The 15,787-nt window shown below is 42.0% G+C and overlaps 1 protein-coding gene across 7 annotated transcripts in view; it reads left to right on the forward strand.

The window, feature by feature from the left end:
- LOC147910662 (uncharacterized) overlaps positions 1–15,787 on the forward strand; it is a 446,179-nt gene that overhangs the window by 323,492 nt on the left and 106,900 nt on the right. The gene's annotated exons all lie outside the window — the stretch shown is intronic.

Below are 15,787 nucleotides of genomic sequence, written 5' to 3' on the forward strand. Positions count from 1 at the left end.
AGGGATCGTTTCGTAGAGCATCTCGTAGGGGGATTTCGTTTTCATTAGCTGGCGAGCGCTCGCATGATCGGGATGCGAACGCCGCGGCCCCCATGGACCATCCACCTTCATCTTTCGCGGTAAAAGTCGTAACTCGATTATGCGTCTAACTAGCAATTCCAATACTATTAAGAGTCCGAGACGTAAGGGCGCCGGTCGCGCGAGAAATCACCAGCGCACGGCGGCGAATGTTTCGTCCGGTCGCGAAAAGCGTTACGGCCCCGTGAGACTCGCACGGACAATAGATGATCCGCCGCCGCGTTCTCGCGTATCTACGCATAATTTAGGTGGAATCGTGCGGATTGAATGCACGGCGAACGCAATGCCGGCTCGCGTTTCGCCGTTTCTCTTCTTTCTCTCCCCAGTTGGCCTCCCCAATCCTTTTTCTGCCTTTTCCGTCTTTTCCACGTCGTCGACGATGATATGTCGCCGCAGGTTATTTTGTTTCCACGATGCCGTGGTTGCGTATTATCGATTATTGACGCGCCCGATGATCGATCTCGCATGAATTAGAGCTTCACGAAATGCATTGATTCCGAAAGGGATTTCTATTCTATTATTGCATCACGTGAGAGACTGTACTTTCGCACGAATGGCAGGAGCGTGCCGAGTTTCTTTTCATTACTAAATATCGTAATAATAGTTTACCTCTACAGTAAATTACACCTTAGTCGTAATTTCTTTTACTATGAAAAAGGGAAAGTTTCCATCAGGCAGAGGAGATAACTCGGATGGTTTCCAATGACACTGAAAAATCAGTAGATATCACGTGTTAAAACCATTTTAAATTAGACCTAATTCAATATATTCTCGTGTGATCTAAAATTTTTTAAAAGTTGATATATAGGTGTGTACATGCAATATCATATTGAAGTAGATAACTTCCATTTAGATTTTAGATCAAGAAGACTTCCACCTTATTTTTTTAAATAAGATTTATTATATGTAGATATCGCTTTTTATGTGAGCACGTGTAAGATCATATAAGTTTTATAGAGGCTTCATTTATTATAATCAAGAGAGCAATGTATATAATATAATTTACCTGTTATAATATAATTTTAATAATTTTAACAATTTGTCTAAATTTTTTAAAATAAATATATTTATCATGATTTAACTAATTAATTTTATAGCTAAAGATAAATTAATTTTTGTTACAACATACTTTTTCGAAAATGCATTTTATATTTTCCAAAAATATACATGTATATCATTTAAAGAGATATTCCTAACGAGATAATCTAATAAATATTAAAACTTGTTTGTATTTTGTAATAAATTTACTATTAACAAGGTACACGTAACCGCACTGAATTATAGGTGATTGTTTACAACAGGTGTCTAGTCGTTCGCTGTATATTCCACTACGGAGAAAGATTTAATCCTTCGCCCACGGATCGACGTGGCGACCCTTGGGCTCTAAGTACGGACGTAAATAAAAAAAAAAAAAAAAAAAAAACCCCTCCCAAGAAAACGGCGCGGTATCACGCCGTCGAAAGAAACAACAACGGCGCGTTTATCACGCGCAACTAATAGAAAATTATCTCTCTAATTTAAATCCTACGGCCAATACGGCGCTGGTGCCGCGATGCATCGCGCGCGCATCCTTTACGAGCGTTCCGTTTGGCCGTTCCCCGCTGTCCCCCAATCTGCCACCCACCCTCCGTCGGTTAACGGGCACGGGATATATCCGCCTAGAAATAAAATCGGCGATAGTATCTTCGCTGAATGAACTCTCCCACGCCTATGCCTATTCGCGCTCATCCTCTACCCGGGCTCGGGCGTGCGTGTGCTCGGCCCGTACTTCTCGCGAGCGAGACCTCTCGTAAGCGCATACGCATACGTGTATGGAGGACGTGTATGTGCACGTAGATGCGAGGAATACGCGCGCGTCAGTGTGCGTCCGAGTACGGCGCTGCGTGCGTTCACGGGCACGAAGATCTAGGTTCCAAGAGGTCCAGGGGTCCATCGAGGTCCGACCCGTCGACCCCGGCACGTATTCGCCACACCCGCACACCGATGCTTAGGGGCCGCGCTCGCAGATGCTTAGGTGGGGTCCCAGGCCTATACCCGGCAGGTCTTCGTCTTCGTTCTTCTCCTCTTCCTCTCTCTCTTTCTCTCTCTCTTCCTTTTCTTCCTCCTCGTTCTTCTCACCAGTTCTCTTCGCCCTCCGTCCTCTCTCGTTCCCTCCCCCATCTCCTTTACGCCTTTCTTTCCCTTATCCTCTTTCTCCCTGTTTCTCCGGTTCTTATTCTACGTTCTCTCCTCCTTTATCTCCTTCTTCACTTCTTCCTCTTTTCTGCCTTCTCTTCTTCGCTTCGGCGCGGCGCGCATACATGTACAACCGCGGAATTAATAGCCGGTCGCCGCGAAAAAATCGCGGTAATGTGATTACGACGCTGTCTTTCGCTCGTTCGTGCTTACTCGACCCGCCTTGACTCGACTTCCACGTACGTGGCCTTACCTATTCCTTCTATTCGAGACGGAGCTCTCTTCCTGTAACTGGCTGGCTGGTTGGCCTACCCCTTCCTTAGGAAATCCCTCTACGAGAAGTTCCTGCTCGTTTCGATATTCATCGATTGAGGAAATGATCGCAGAAAATAATGAAGCGCTTGTTCCGCATGATTCATGATCATCAATGATTGTCCTTGGAATATGCATAAATTTGTGAGTTACGTGAATCGCACAGTTATACCCACACATAGATAACACATAGATAAATACAAATAAGTAATTACCTCATTATGTCGAAAGTAATATTTTAAGTAGTTACGTTTATATTTTTCTTTATTTTGTTCTTTGAAAATAATATTTATTTCATTTAATGGTCAGATATTTGATCAAGAGACATTTATTAATAGATTCGTACATGATTTGTATAGAGGCTTTCAATTAATTATTTATTAATATAATTATTTGCAAATTCATTGTGTAAACGAATTGCACTGTTTTAACGAACTGTGGTATTCAACGATAAATCTCGTCGTATCATCCAAAGCTCCGATAAGCAAATACAGGAAAGTATCGGGCGGCGTGCACGAATTTAAAATGGTCGTTAAACGATGGATTTTAAAGGATCGTTACTCGTGGCGTCCTAAAAGCGTCCTAAACTACCGGACGCGCTCGGCTCAGAGAGCGCTGGGCAAAATCTATAAATCCTGGCAAGTATAACGATCCTCGATGCTGCCGACGCTATAAAAATCCCCCTTTAACGTCGACCTCGCTCGTGGTAGGCAGAGCTTATGGTTTTGCTCGTTACACGCGCAATGCCGCATTACAGTTTTATATAAATCTGCTGCCCGCGACCGTTTTGTCGAACGTACTCGGGGGACCGACCGACCGACGATTCCGTGGAATTTGCGAGAATATAAATTTCGGACGGCAATCACCTATACGTGGACCAAGCTGGACGCGGTCCGACGCGACGTTGGATCAGAGAGGAGGCGGGCAGGAAGATGCGTCTTTCTCTCGACTGTTTTATAAAGCCGCCTCGGCCGCTTCGTTCTTTTGGGTGACTCCGGGTCAGGTCACGTATGCAAATGAGACGACTCTTCGCTGAGGTGACTCGAAAATCTCAGAAGCACGCAGAACTTCGACCTCGAAAGCAGATTTAATTCGGGGAAGATACCCCGGTGTCGGAGTGAATACCTGTTCTAAATGAATAATCCGGGAGAGAATTGCCTTTTAGATCGATGGTACAATGCATTTTAATTTAATTAAAATGCGACGTAATAATTTCTGTGATCGTTTCATTGGCGTTGAATAGTTTAAATAGTTCTTTCAATAGTTCTACGTCTGACAAGTAGAAAAATGATTATGTGACAATTTTACAACGTTAATTTAAACTGTTGATTTTAACATTAATTTCATATATATATATATATATATATATATAATATAATTATATTAAAGTATTTTATATTTCAATTTATAGTACGTTTCACTTAATAACATCATTTACATTTAAGATTTATAAACCATTTCCATAGTTGACATAATTGCCGCCAAATAAAAATTATAGATGTAATATATACAATTACAGCCAAGTAAAAGTTATAAATCACAGTTCGAGAAAAATTAAAAGGCGCAGGTTAGTCTGAACGTAGAGAAAGGGTAAAAAAAATTGCGCAAGCCGGGCAAGCTTTCATTGAATTTAAATGCAAAAGCGTGCAGTGTGGCGGTGATTCGATGTCCCGCAGCGAATTGCATTCCCTCCCTCTTCCTTCGTGGTCCTGGCGAAGATGAAAGCTGCGGAAGGGAAAAGGGACGATGGGAGAGGGGGTGAGGGCGCGCGTACCAGTACGGCGAGTTTAATAAAGTGCACTAACTGCCGCGTATTAAGAAGATTTAGGTGGGTGAGAGCAGCGGGCGCACTGATATAAATACCAGAATAATAGCGAGGTTATACGGCGTTTCCCTCCACCTCCCGATTGGTTGGGCCACCCCTTCTTTCTGCGGTACCAAACGTATGGGGTGGTGCTGGGGCCCCGCCATGGGTGGGCCCTACGGTGTACCCCGAACACACGTCGGTCTCGTTGTGTAAAATATCATCGCAAACCGCACCCCGATAAATTTCGCGATATTGCCCGTGAAACCACTGACCATTGGAAATGAGGATGCAAATGACCACTGCTGGGCCTTCTTGATACATCTCGTTTTTGTATATCCTCCGAAATCGTCATAATTTAACATTGATTATAAAATACCTTTTTTCTATATTTTTTATATGTTACCAAACATAATTCTGATCATTCTATTTAATTTTTTAAGTGATATATATTTATTATGAGGTTATAGAAATATACATTTTATATATCTGTGAACAAATGTCGTAGAATAATCTTATTAAGATGATATATATGTATCTTTTTAATGACAACATTTTAGAGTTAAATTACGTTATGCCATAATATTAATGTTTTTTGAATTACATTGAACGAGCAATTAAGTAATTTTTACATGATTCTAATCGTATTTTCACATATAAGATTATAAGTTTATGACACCGCGTGTATAGGAAAGAGTATACTTATTTAAAGCATTTCGCACCGGAGATATTATTTATGCTGCTAATTACTTATATTACTAAATTGACCTAATAAAATACAGTGAATTATGCATTAATAAATTATATTATATCGCGCGCGTAGAACCGGTCGTACGACGTAACGACGTCCAATATAGCGACATGACATTTATCGAGGTTTACAAGCATGCACGATGTACAATATTGGGGGCGTTACAACAACGTTATGTTTTATAATTATTATTCGAGCCTCCATAAACAATGTTAGGAATTATCCGGATACAAAAAGCCGACTGTTGCCCACGAACATCGTGCGCAAGCGATTATCGTCGGGAAATGGGTTACATGATCGCACGATATCCGTCATCGGTATGATAATGTTGAGTCTGAGACACAATTAAAAAGTACAGGCAATAGGAACAGAAAATAATAGATTTCAATCTGTCAGGAATCGTGTATTTTATACATACACATATATATGTATAGAAAGAATTTTGCTGAAACATCTAAAAATTCAACTAGATATAGATTTGAAAATAATTTTTCGGACGATCTAAATAATTACATAGCAATTGACAAACATGATAATTAAACAATACTTCAAAAAGTGATTTGACATTTCAGTATTGAGCGTCCTACATAATTATTTTGATAATCTAACAAAATTATTTTCGAATCTGTATCTAGCTAAATATTTCAAATACTTCAGCAAAATGGCCCTTTTCGTGCGATTTCTGATAGATTGAAATCTGTTATTCCCTATTTCTGTTGCCCATGTTTTTTAATTATATCTGAAGCTTTACGCTCTATTATCAGATTATCCCAGAAAAGACATGTGATACATATTGCACAACGAACCTTTTATCGAGCGCCCTAAAAGCTCATTCGTTTGACGAAAAACGGCACCGCGCCGTGACATGATCGCATTAACGCTCACGTATGTAACCACGTCGCAATACGACGGTCATGTATAGCTGTAATCTATGTATGTACCCGCGAGACCATAAAATCGGGCCGTAAGAACGCAAACGGGCCTGGCCCGAGAAAGAGAGAGAGCGAGAGAGAGAGAGAGAGAGAGAAAACCGTGTTCCGGCCACGTCAAGTCCGTCCGCCCGGAGACGTAATCTTATTAAACGGCTATTAGCCGCTCGCCGAGGCTTATCAACGTTTAGACATCTGGCAGACACGGGAAGACATTCTCTTACTTCTCTACACGCCTACACGGTCGCGCCTCGCATTCGTGAGACGCGCGTGCTCTCCTTCGCGGCAACGTAACGAGGATTCGCGGTGCGCGTAGAAGAAATGGAGACACGACATGGCTCATCCTCTCTGCCCCTCTCCTCTTTCTCTCCCATCCATCGCGGAAACCCTTCGAAACTTTCGACTCGTCGACGTTACTCTCGATATGAAGCGGAAGTCACGTATAAGCTCGCTCGCACGCGCGCGCGACTTGATTCAGCTGTGTATCTTTCTGCCGGACGTCTCCTCGCCGGCCGCAGTTTCTCTCTCCGCCTGGTTTAACGGATCTACAATCTTGCAGAGAGCCGTCATCCCAGGTGCACCGCGGGCCGGCACCGCGCCGCGATGATGGGCATCCCGGACAGGGTAGGTGGATGCAACAACTCAACCGAGTTATGCGCATCGCCCGAGTGAAAATTTTGATCGGCCCTCAGCTAGACGACGTCGGCCGGCTCTACACTGTTTGCTCGTTGACGTTCGACCGTTAGTCCGTAACAACCGTTACTTATTGTCGAGAATGCCCGTGAATTTCGCACGGATTGCCAGGGTTCAAACGTTGCGGAAGTAATTTCAAATGTATCGCTATACGTAGCTTATTCTAGGAGCTTGATATCATTTCATACTTTGTTTCTCAGGAGCGTTATTTTATTTCGTAGATCAGTGTAACGGTGCGAGAGTTCGCTTCTCCACGTGAATTTAATCATATTGGCGGCTCCTCCGTATAGGTATGACGTAACGTTAGAAGAGATGATCATTCCCGGCCATGACACTCAACAAATCTGTTTATCCATATTTACCCGCAACTTCTCTCGACCGCCTTTCGAAGCATTCTATTTGAGCTCTTTTCCCGACTCTTTATCCATCTCTCACGGCCATTCGTCGGAGTTGAAAAAGATTCATCCACATCGGTCACTCGGCCGATCCGGCCGACGACATTCGACAGCGGGGGGCCGCAATGTTTCCCGTCAGTACGTCAGTCATTTCGATCGTAACACCGACCGCGGGCACCAGACATCAACGCGAAGGACGGGAGGTTGAGCGGAGGGAGTGCAGGCAGGACGACCCTACAGGAATTCGGCCGACGCGCGTCTTGTCGTGTACAACGATCGAGTTCATGACTTTTTGGTCTCACGATTGGCGATGCGTGGAGCTTATTCCGAGCTCTTAACTCATACAAGCGGGATCGGTTAAAAGACGTTTCTGGGTGTTGCCTAGTTTAACAAGAGAAGAGAACCCGTTTTCTGATCTGTTAGTGCGATTGCATGATGGACGAATCTCATCACTGTTTTATTTTTTGGATGATTAAACGTGCGATTGCGGCAAAGTATAGTAAATTAAAAAAAAATGTTTCTTAGGAAAAATAGCACATTAGCGAAAGCAATTTTATTACATTGTAATTTTTTCCGGAACTCACATTAGATAATATCTAATATTCAAAGAAATAGCTTGAAAGACCTACTAGTAGGATTAATTTACTGTTTCTAATAAATTTAAACAGAAACGTTGCAATTATTTCTCCGTTAAAATTTAAACAGAAGATAAGTCTTTCGAACTTGAACAATTTTTAAATCTTAATTAATCAGCTGACATAAAAATATATAAAAGATTTAATATACTAATCTTCGCAAGCAAATGGAAACGATAAAAATCGGCAAAATGTTGGCTTAAAGCGTAGAATCGGTGAAGCTCGGAAATCTCGCGCGATCTCTCGAGGCGGAGGCTCTCTCGGGCACGTACGGCGAGGGCGCGCGCTATCTGGACCAGAATCTCGATCGAATTGGCTGCAAAGGTTCGCACGCTTCGCGACAGGGGAGGAGAGCCGAGGAAGTATCGTTCGCGCGAGAACGGGACGGAAGCGGTGAAGCGAGGCGAGGCGGCGGACAAGAGCGCTGGTCTCGTGTACCAGAACGAGCGCGGCCGACATCTTCTTGCTCTTGTTTGCCACCGACTGCGTGTAATTTCTTAGCAAAGGCGTTAATGAGGGGCTTGGCTCGGCACGGTAGATCACCGGACGACCAGAGCCGGCGGGGCTGAAGTCGCCGCGCGGCTCGACCGTTCTCGCAAGCTGACTCCTCTTTGCGTCTCTCTTTCGCCCGCCGCGAGGTTTTCTACCTCGTTCCCGCTCGTTCGGTCCACCCAGCCGTCTCTTACCCCGTCTTTCCTACTTCTTGTCTTCGTCCTTTGTGCTTTTTCCCTGCCTCCACGGCGGACGGAGGTGGTGTGTTCACGAGCTGTGCGCCTCGAGGTAGCGCTACCGTGTACCTGAATTCCGATCTACGCTCAGATACGGACTCAAGCTGGCCGAGGAAGTATCTAGATGCTGGAGTATCCTGGATTCTGTTCCTTCACGGTAAGCCACGGTACCGAGGCACGTTTCCAAAGAGGAGAGGACACAAACGCACGGGCGTCTCTCATTGATTTCCGTTTCCTTTTCGCTTTACGAGAGATCCATTTATATAAAGTTTAAAAATAATATTAAAATTATTTACCATGTAAATGTTATACAGCAGCGAATACAATATTTATTCCATTGCTATTATTATACTAATATTGTCTAACGTATTGTATTTTTATATTGTATATTTTTCTCTCTTTTTTCATTAGATATTTATAGACTTTACATAATAAGACGATGGCAAATATGTTAGTTACAAACATGTGGGATTAACCGTGGAAGAGTTGTTGACCATATCAGAAAAAAATGCTATATCCCGTGTATTCAGCAAATATTTTCGTATTTACAAAAAACTGATTCTTAACTCTTCTTTTAATCCGAAAGTTAAGACTTGATGGAATTAAGCACTTGCCACGGTCAAAAGGCAAAGGGATATCGCTGAAGGAGAAAGAATATCGTGCGGATAGTGAATCGAGAAGGACGGCGATGGACAGACGGGAGAAAGAAAATAAGAAAGGCAGAGTGAAAGAGGGTGATGGAGAAGTAGAGACTAAGGGAAAAGAGAGAAGCGGAGGAATGAACCTCTTAAGCACGATGCCCGGGGAGTTTATTAATGCAATGTCGCGACGCTTGACCTTCTCCCCTGTTTATTTTATTTTTAATTTATTCCTCCCACCAGGAGCGTTATAAAAGCTCAAGAATAGCCGCACTCGTTCGGGGGTCTTCGCCCTGTCGCGCCCTTCGTTGTGCGCATCGCGCAACGATGGCGATGACCGCGACGACCGTGACGATCGCGACGATTACGTCGATTTATTAATAACCCGGTTTTCATTGGCATTCGGTCGCCATGCAAAAATTGCGTTTACTGCTCCGTGGGGGCCCGACCTTTGACCCCGCCGCGCGACCCTGTATCGCTCGTGTAGGTGGCACGACCAGTTTTTCGCTCGTGCGTGTTCTGAACATTCGTTTTCGTACATCGCGTATATCCGCCTCTTTCTCCATTCTCCGCTCCGATCCTTCTTGATATGTTTGTCCTCGCAGTCACCCAGCTGCTGCTATTGCTGCTGCCTTTGCTACCGCTGTCATCGTCGTTTCTGCTATTGCGTCGTTGGGATCGAAAAGCATATCCGCGCTCCATGTGAATGAAGGATATAGAATTCGCTCGTAAACCATCCAGAGAAATTCCACTATTCTTGGTTAGAAAAAATATAAGATATACGAGAAGGGTGTCAGAGAAGCAAAGGAGAACTTTAGCAGTATCGTATTTTATTTATACGACGCAAGCCGTTGAGCGAATCGATTCTTGTAAAAGCTGTATCCGTTGGATAAATTAAAGATGTGATTTTATGAAAGATGCATTTTTGTAATCAAAACGGCAACCGCTTATGAAAGTAAAAAAAGATAACCGTCTACTTAGTTAAAAATTCGATTAAAAGTAATGACAATTTTCGACATTACCGGGAATACAATGAGTATTTGAGGTATCAAAGGGTTATCACCGTTTCATGAACCTTGCTGTTCATTTCATCAAGGCAAGGAGCGCACTGATACTCAGCATTATCTTGCGGCAAGGTTCACAAAACGTTGGCATTAGCAATGGATCACGATATGGCGATAATATACTCTTTGGTACCTTTGAAGAAAATATCTGTGAAAGTCTCAAAAGTATTAATGTATTCGAATCAATCTGGGCGGGAATCACAATGCAATTCCAGAAGATCCAATAGCAGATACATAACGAGCTTGAGGGTGGCACACAAGGGATAAGCTCTTTCATCCGTCCATCTCTTTTATCTTCTAATCCCTCTCTCCCTCTGATCATTTTAATTATCTCTTCCTCATCGGAACGCTATATTTTCTAACTTTTTCCACGTGCCGGTCGAGCTTAAATAACTAGCGCGTACCGGCGCGAAGCGTATCGTGGCGGAAGGCGATTTAGAATAAATCAATAGTGGTATGCGATCTTGAAGTCACAATGGACGACCAGGGTCTATAAGGAATCGGTGGAGTAGCCGCGCAGTAATTTTCCCACGTGTCCGCGGCTTATCTCTTTTCTCAGCAACGGGGTCCAGCGATCCCTCGATGTCCTGTTCACCCGGGAGCATCGTTTAACCGATGTCGCTCAACCACGCTGCATTATAGTGGCGCATAGCTATGCCGCTTCGGCTATAGCTATGCGAGCGGGGCATCTACGTGCATCTCTATGCGCATCGCTGCTCGCAATCAACATACCTGCTCATAGTTTGCGAAAAATCGCCGCGGAGTCTGATGGGATTTATTTCGCGACTCGCGCGACATTCTCTCTAAGCCGCCCTCGGAACTATTATGTTGCCGTACAGTCTCTAAACTCTAAACCTCTATATTATACTCTCTAAATTTCTTAGAGTGGAATCTTACTCTTTTGGAGTGAAAAGTCATTCCAAATATTCATGAAAATACCGCCAATTGAAATGGAGCGAAATTTCACTTTTCAAAAGAATGAAATTGTTCGCTCTTCATTTAAATTTATTCTTCAATTCTAAAAAGAGTGACTTTTCTCGGAGAGAGGATGTTTTGTAACCTCATCATAGAGTCACAGACATTTTTTGACTAAGTCTTGAAATCTTGTAAGTACTTTATCTGTTCAGGAATACATACATATTAAAGATTGAAGACATGAATTTCGATTTATTATATTTTGTTAACGTTTTCAGTAGAAATTAATTTCTTTCATTATCCTAAAGTACCTATATGAAATAAACCTCTGTTCGTATCCTTTTGATTTCTATTTTATGTATGTGCTGTTGGGTGCGGCATGAAAGAATTCATGACTTGATGAATAATTAGTAAAGATGTTCCATAATTGAAAAAACACACAAAAAGTGTGAAAAAATATATATGTGTATATATAGCACAGTAGACAGAGGTACTGGCGCGACGAGTTGATGACGATATAACACAAAACGACGAAAGTGCAAGTGTTGTCAGCCCACATAATTCGCATGCGCAGATATAGTTCTAGAGTTCGCTGAGATAACCGTAGGTAGAATCGCGATTGTCGCGATGTATGAATAGACACGAAAGTACGCTTTACATTTAACATTGTAACATGTACAAATGTATAAACAGGCTTACCTATGATAGATTCATTACCGAGTTTGTCAAACACTTGTTGAAACGTTGTTCACTCAAAACAACTAAACACAGTTAATAATTGGCAATTGTAAACGGCACTTGTACGAGAACAAGAACTGAGAAGGCGTTAGGCGTGATTTGGCGGAATTTCTGCATTTTAGTTGGAGTGAAGTTTAGAGCATTAATAATTTCACTTTAAAAATAAGAATGAAACTCTTCACTTTTTGTCTTATTGTGAAAGAATTCACTCTATTAAAGTGAATACTTCCACCATGTGGAGTGAACTGGTCAGTGTGACTTCAGGATTAGAGTGAAAATTTCACTCCAAAAAATTCAGACAATACGTTATATTAAGTGGAATTTTACTTACAAGAAAATTATTGACAACTGTCTTCGATTTTGAGGAACTTTGAACATATTATAGACTACTGATAATAATAATCTTTTTTTTAAGGGTTTCGAAAAGTGTCATTTTAAAAACAAGTAAAATTTTTCGGGCCGCGCATTTTATTTTATTTGCATAAAATAGAAAATATGATTTTATATTCTTAGTGAGCTGGTGTAGGCAGCAGAAAAATTCTCACAAGTTACGCACCATTGTTATAGAACATAAAAAATATTAAACATATATTTTTTATCTACTTTAATTCAAGATGTAGAGGTCGAAACAACTTCACGAAAATAATGGATTTTTTTATTTCTAATATTTTCAAAAAAATCTGAAAACACTATTATTAAGAGTTCGAAATACCATAAAACTGTTACAAATTTTTTTTCCAAATATCTCGTGATTGAAAGGTATTCGTTGAAAATAAAAGAAAATTGTTAATTTTGAGAGGTTGTCTAAATCTTGAAATAATTAAATAAAAAAACATAGGTCCAATATTATTTGATGCTCTACAATAACATGTTCAAAGCCTATTAAAATCGGTGAGAGACGTTTCCTTGTTAATTCGAGTTACAATTAACTTTTTGACCGGCCAATGTAGAAACGAAGAATTATTTCCTCTCGAACCAGATTATCCTCGAGTCACGTATCCCATTTTGTTTGAATGAAAAAAAAATTCTGATCAAGCATAAAGCTTAAGTAAATACGTGATCAAGAATGTTGTTCAGACGGAAAGAAAATAAGACAAGCAAACAAAGTGTTCATCATTTTCGTTATTCGCGTAATCCTATTGCGCCCTGCCACCCTCGACGTCACTCTCCATGCATCTCCACCGTTTGGCGTGCCGATCCGAGACGGACAAAACTTAAACCGCGACCGTGAGAGGCAGGCTGCTCATAAAGCACACGGTATAAATCAGGAGGCTCTCCTTTCTTATAGAAGTAACCATCTCCCCCGATCTCCCCGACTCTCCTCGCTTCCCTCTTATTCCTTCGCGATTCGATACTACTCGTCCACTTGGCTGACTTCAACCGTAACCTCGGAAGGCACCACGGCGGATAATTACGTCAAGGGGTTCGCCGATCTCTGGTGGAATTTAAGTAAAACGCTACATCGACCATTAAGCGCGTCGATTGTTCGCCTAATGGTCGTTATCAACATTTCGTTATTTACTTTGCCTTCGACCCAAGCAACAACAGGCGCGGCCTCAACGTATAACCGTTTGCGATTAATCGCGCTTATTGGTATGTCCACCTATTAATAATAATTAGCAGTCGAGGAATTGCTAATTAGGTTAGACGGGAGTAATGACTCGCCGCCAGTATCGCGTGTTCGCCGTATTAATGTTAGTGAGATAATTGCACGCTCGTCGAGCCGCCAAGCGAGCGACGGTCACCGCGAGACTCAGCGACGCGGCGTACGACCAACGGCCGAACACTAAAAAGTATATTTCATTGCGTACTCCTCTCCTTCTCCTTCCTCTTACCTGTCTCATCCGCGTGGTATTACGGACACGTTCGAGTAAGCGCAACTCCGAGGCGAGTTAACGCTGAGCATGCGACGCGTGACTAGCGGCGAATGAGGCGAGTTACGCGCGACCAAAGCGCAACGCTCCGTGAAAACACTGTCTCCGCTGTACACAATTGCTCGCTCGTAGGAGTTCATTATTCGATACCTTCGAAATTCAATTCCCCGCTATAGGAGCTTATATTCCATAGGAGAGAGAGAATTACAAAAAAATCTTTCTTACTTCTATTTTCGTTCAAACTAGGCATGTTCCATGTGTATATCTTATTTCGTATAACAATTTATAAGAATACCATGAAAGAAAGCATGCCTGAAGAATTTAGGGCAAAGAATGAATATATGACTTCTTTTCTAAACATTTAATTTTCCATCGACCATGTGGAATTTTGCATCCTCCGTCAACAACTTGGTCTTTAAACTTCACAACAGATTATTCCGGACTAAACAAAAATTTGAAAAAAATTCTTTCATACTCTTACAAGCTTTAACAATAACGAGTTTTTATTATCATAGAAGTTGGATTGAATTTCACTTCTTTTTTATAGATTTTTATTTATTTATCAAAATTGATCATTAATATATCAACTGTGCCTTCAAAATCCAATTTGGCCGATAAAAAGTTAATTTAGGCAAGTTAGATGGAGAGTTAATTTTACACTTTCTGTTTGTTGCAAATTATCAATTGTTACTCTGTTAAATTCATGACGTCAAAGTATACTCTCGGATATAGAATTAGCATTCATAATAAAATTTTTTCTCTGTAATTATAGAAGTAGACTAATTTACATTTTAACATACGTGAAAGTAAAAAAATAACAAAATATTATTTAACTCGAGGAATCAGATTATCTTTTGATATCTAATATTTTTAATTATTTGAAGATAAAATACTTGACGTATTTAATATTACATAGTCTATAATAAGATTTTAGAGATCTCACAGACGATATTAGTCGCGTATCAAAATTTCGTAACATCGATCGGTGCTCCGCCCAATAGCTGTTATCATCGAAACGCCAATTAATCAGTGGACAATCAATCAAATGTGATTACGGCGTATACACGATATACCATGCCACGTAACTCAATGACGCGACAGTACGCTAAGGGGAAAGGTGCGTTTGAAGCGGCAAACGCGACATCTCTTCCGGCGCGCTCACTCGCTCGGTCGTGGACGAAGCGAAATCGCACGTATCGTCTAACCCCGCGACCCACGCCTCGCGACAATGTTTCAACCGACGCTTTCACCGAGGCTCGCCAGTTTCTAACGATCGTCCGCGTAATTTTCAGAGCAGAAGGTACGATCTACGCGCGTAGTTTGCCGATACAAAATGTCAAGACCGCTCGACAGTGACGCATTATTCTTGCGAAGAGAATCATATGTAAAATTGACGTCGAAATTGCTTGATAAAATTTTACGACACATGTTTGCAATTACACCTCGGTGGATTTGCCGTAGCAATATATTTTCATTAGAATCAATTACTGAATAGATTGGATCGATAAATTTTTAGGTTCGCATGTATATAATTATGTACGTTATTTAGTGGCAACTGGACTTTTATCAATTGTATTCTACGTTGAAATTTCTCGAAAACGAGGATCGCACGAAAGTTGAGGAACAACATCCGAGCAGCATCTAATACTTAAATAGACGTTGAGCCACAATCCGCGAGCTGCTGAAATCCGCGGATTTCAACGCGAGAAGACGTAACAACCGCTACTTAGCACGCGTTAACGCGTCTATCACTCGCGTTATTACTCGCGATATCATAATAACATTTCTACGGAGGATTCGCTCGGCGTTCGAAGCCCGAGAGCCTTCCTCATGCGGAAGGGGACCCCGCCGTCGGGGTTTATCGGTGGCGGCGCATCTTTCGAATCTGCTGCGCGAGAGATAATAGGATAGCCGTCCAGTCGTGCCGCTTCATTGCATCGGCGCGATGGTAGCGCGCGAACGCGTACGGTATTTCCGCGAGAAAGACGCGAGCGCGCTTATAGTTTAGGCTGACCATTGCTCGCACCAGGCGATATAGATGCACCTACATTAGGCGGT

The sequence above is a fragment of the Acromyrmex echinatior genome, chromosome 2 (assembly GCF_024713525.1).
Source record: "Acromyrmex echinatior isolate Ae372 chromosome 2, ASM2471352v2, whole genome shotgun sequence".
Taxonomy (NCBI): Eukaryota; Metazoa; Arthropoda; class Insecta; order Hymenoptera; family Formicidae; genus Acromyrmex; species Acromyrmex echinatior.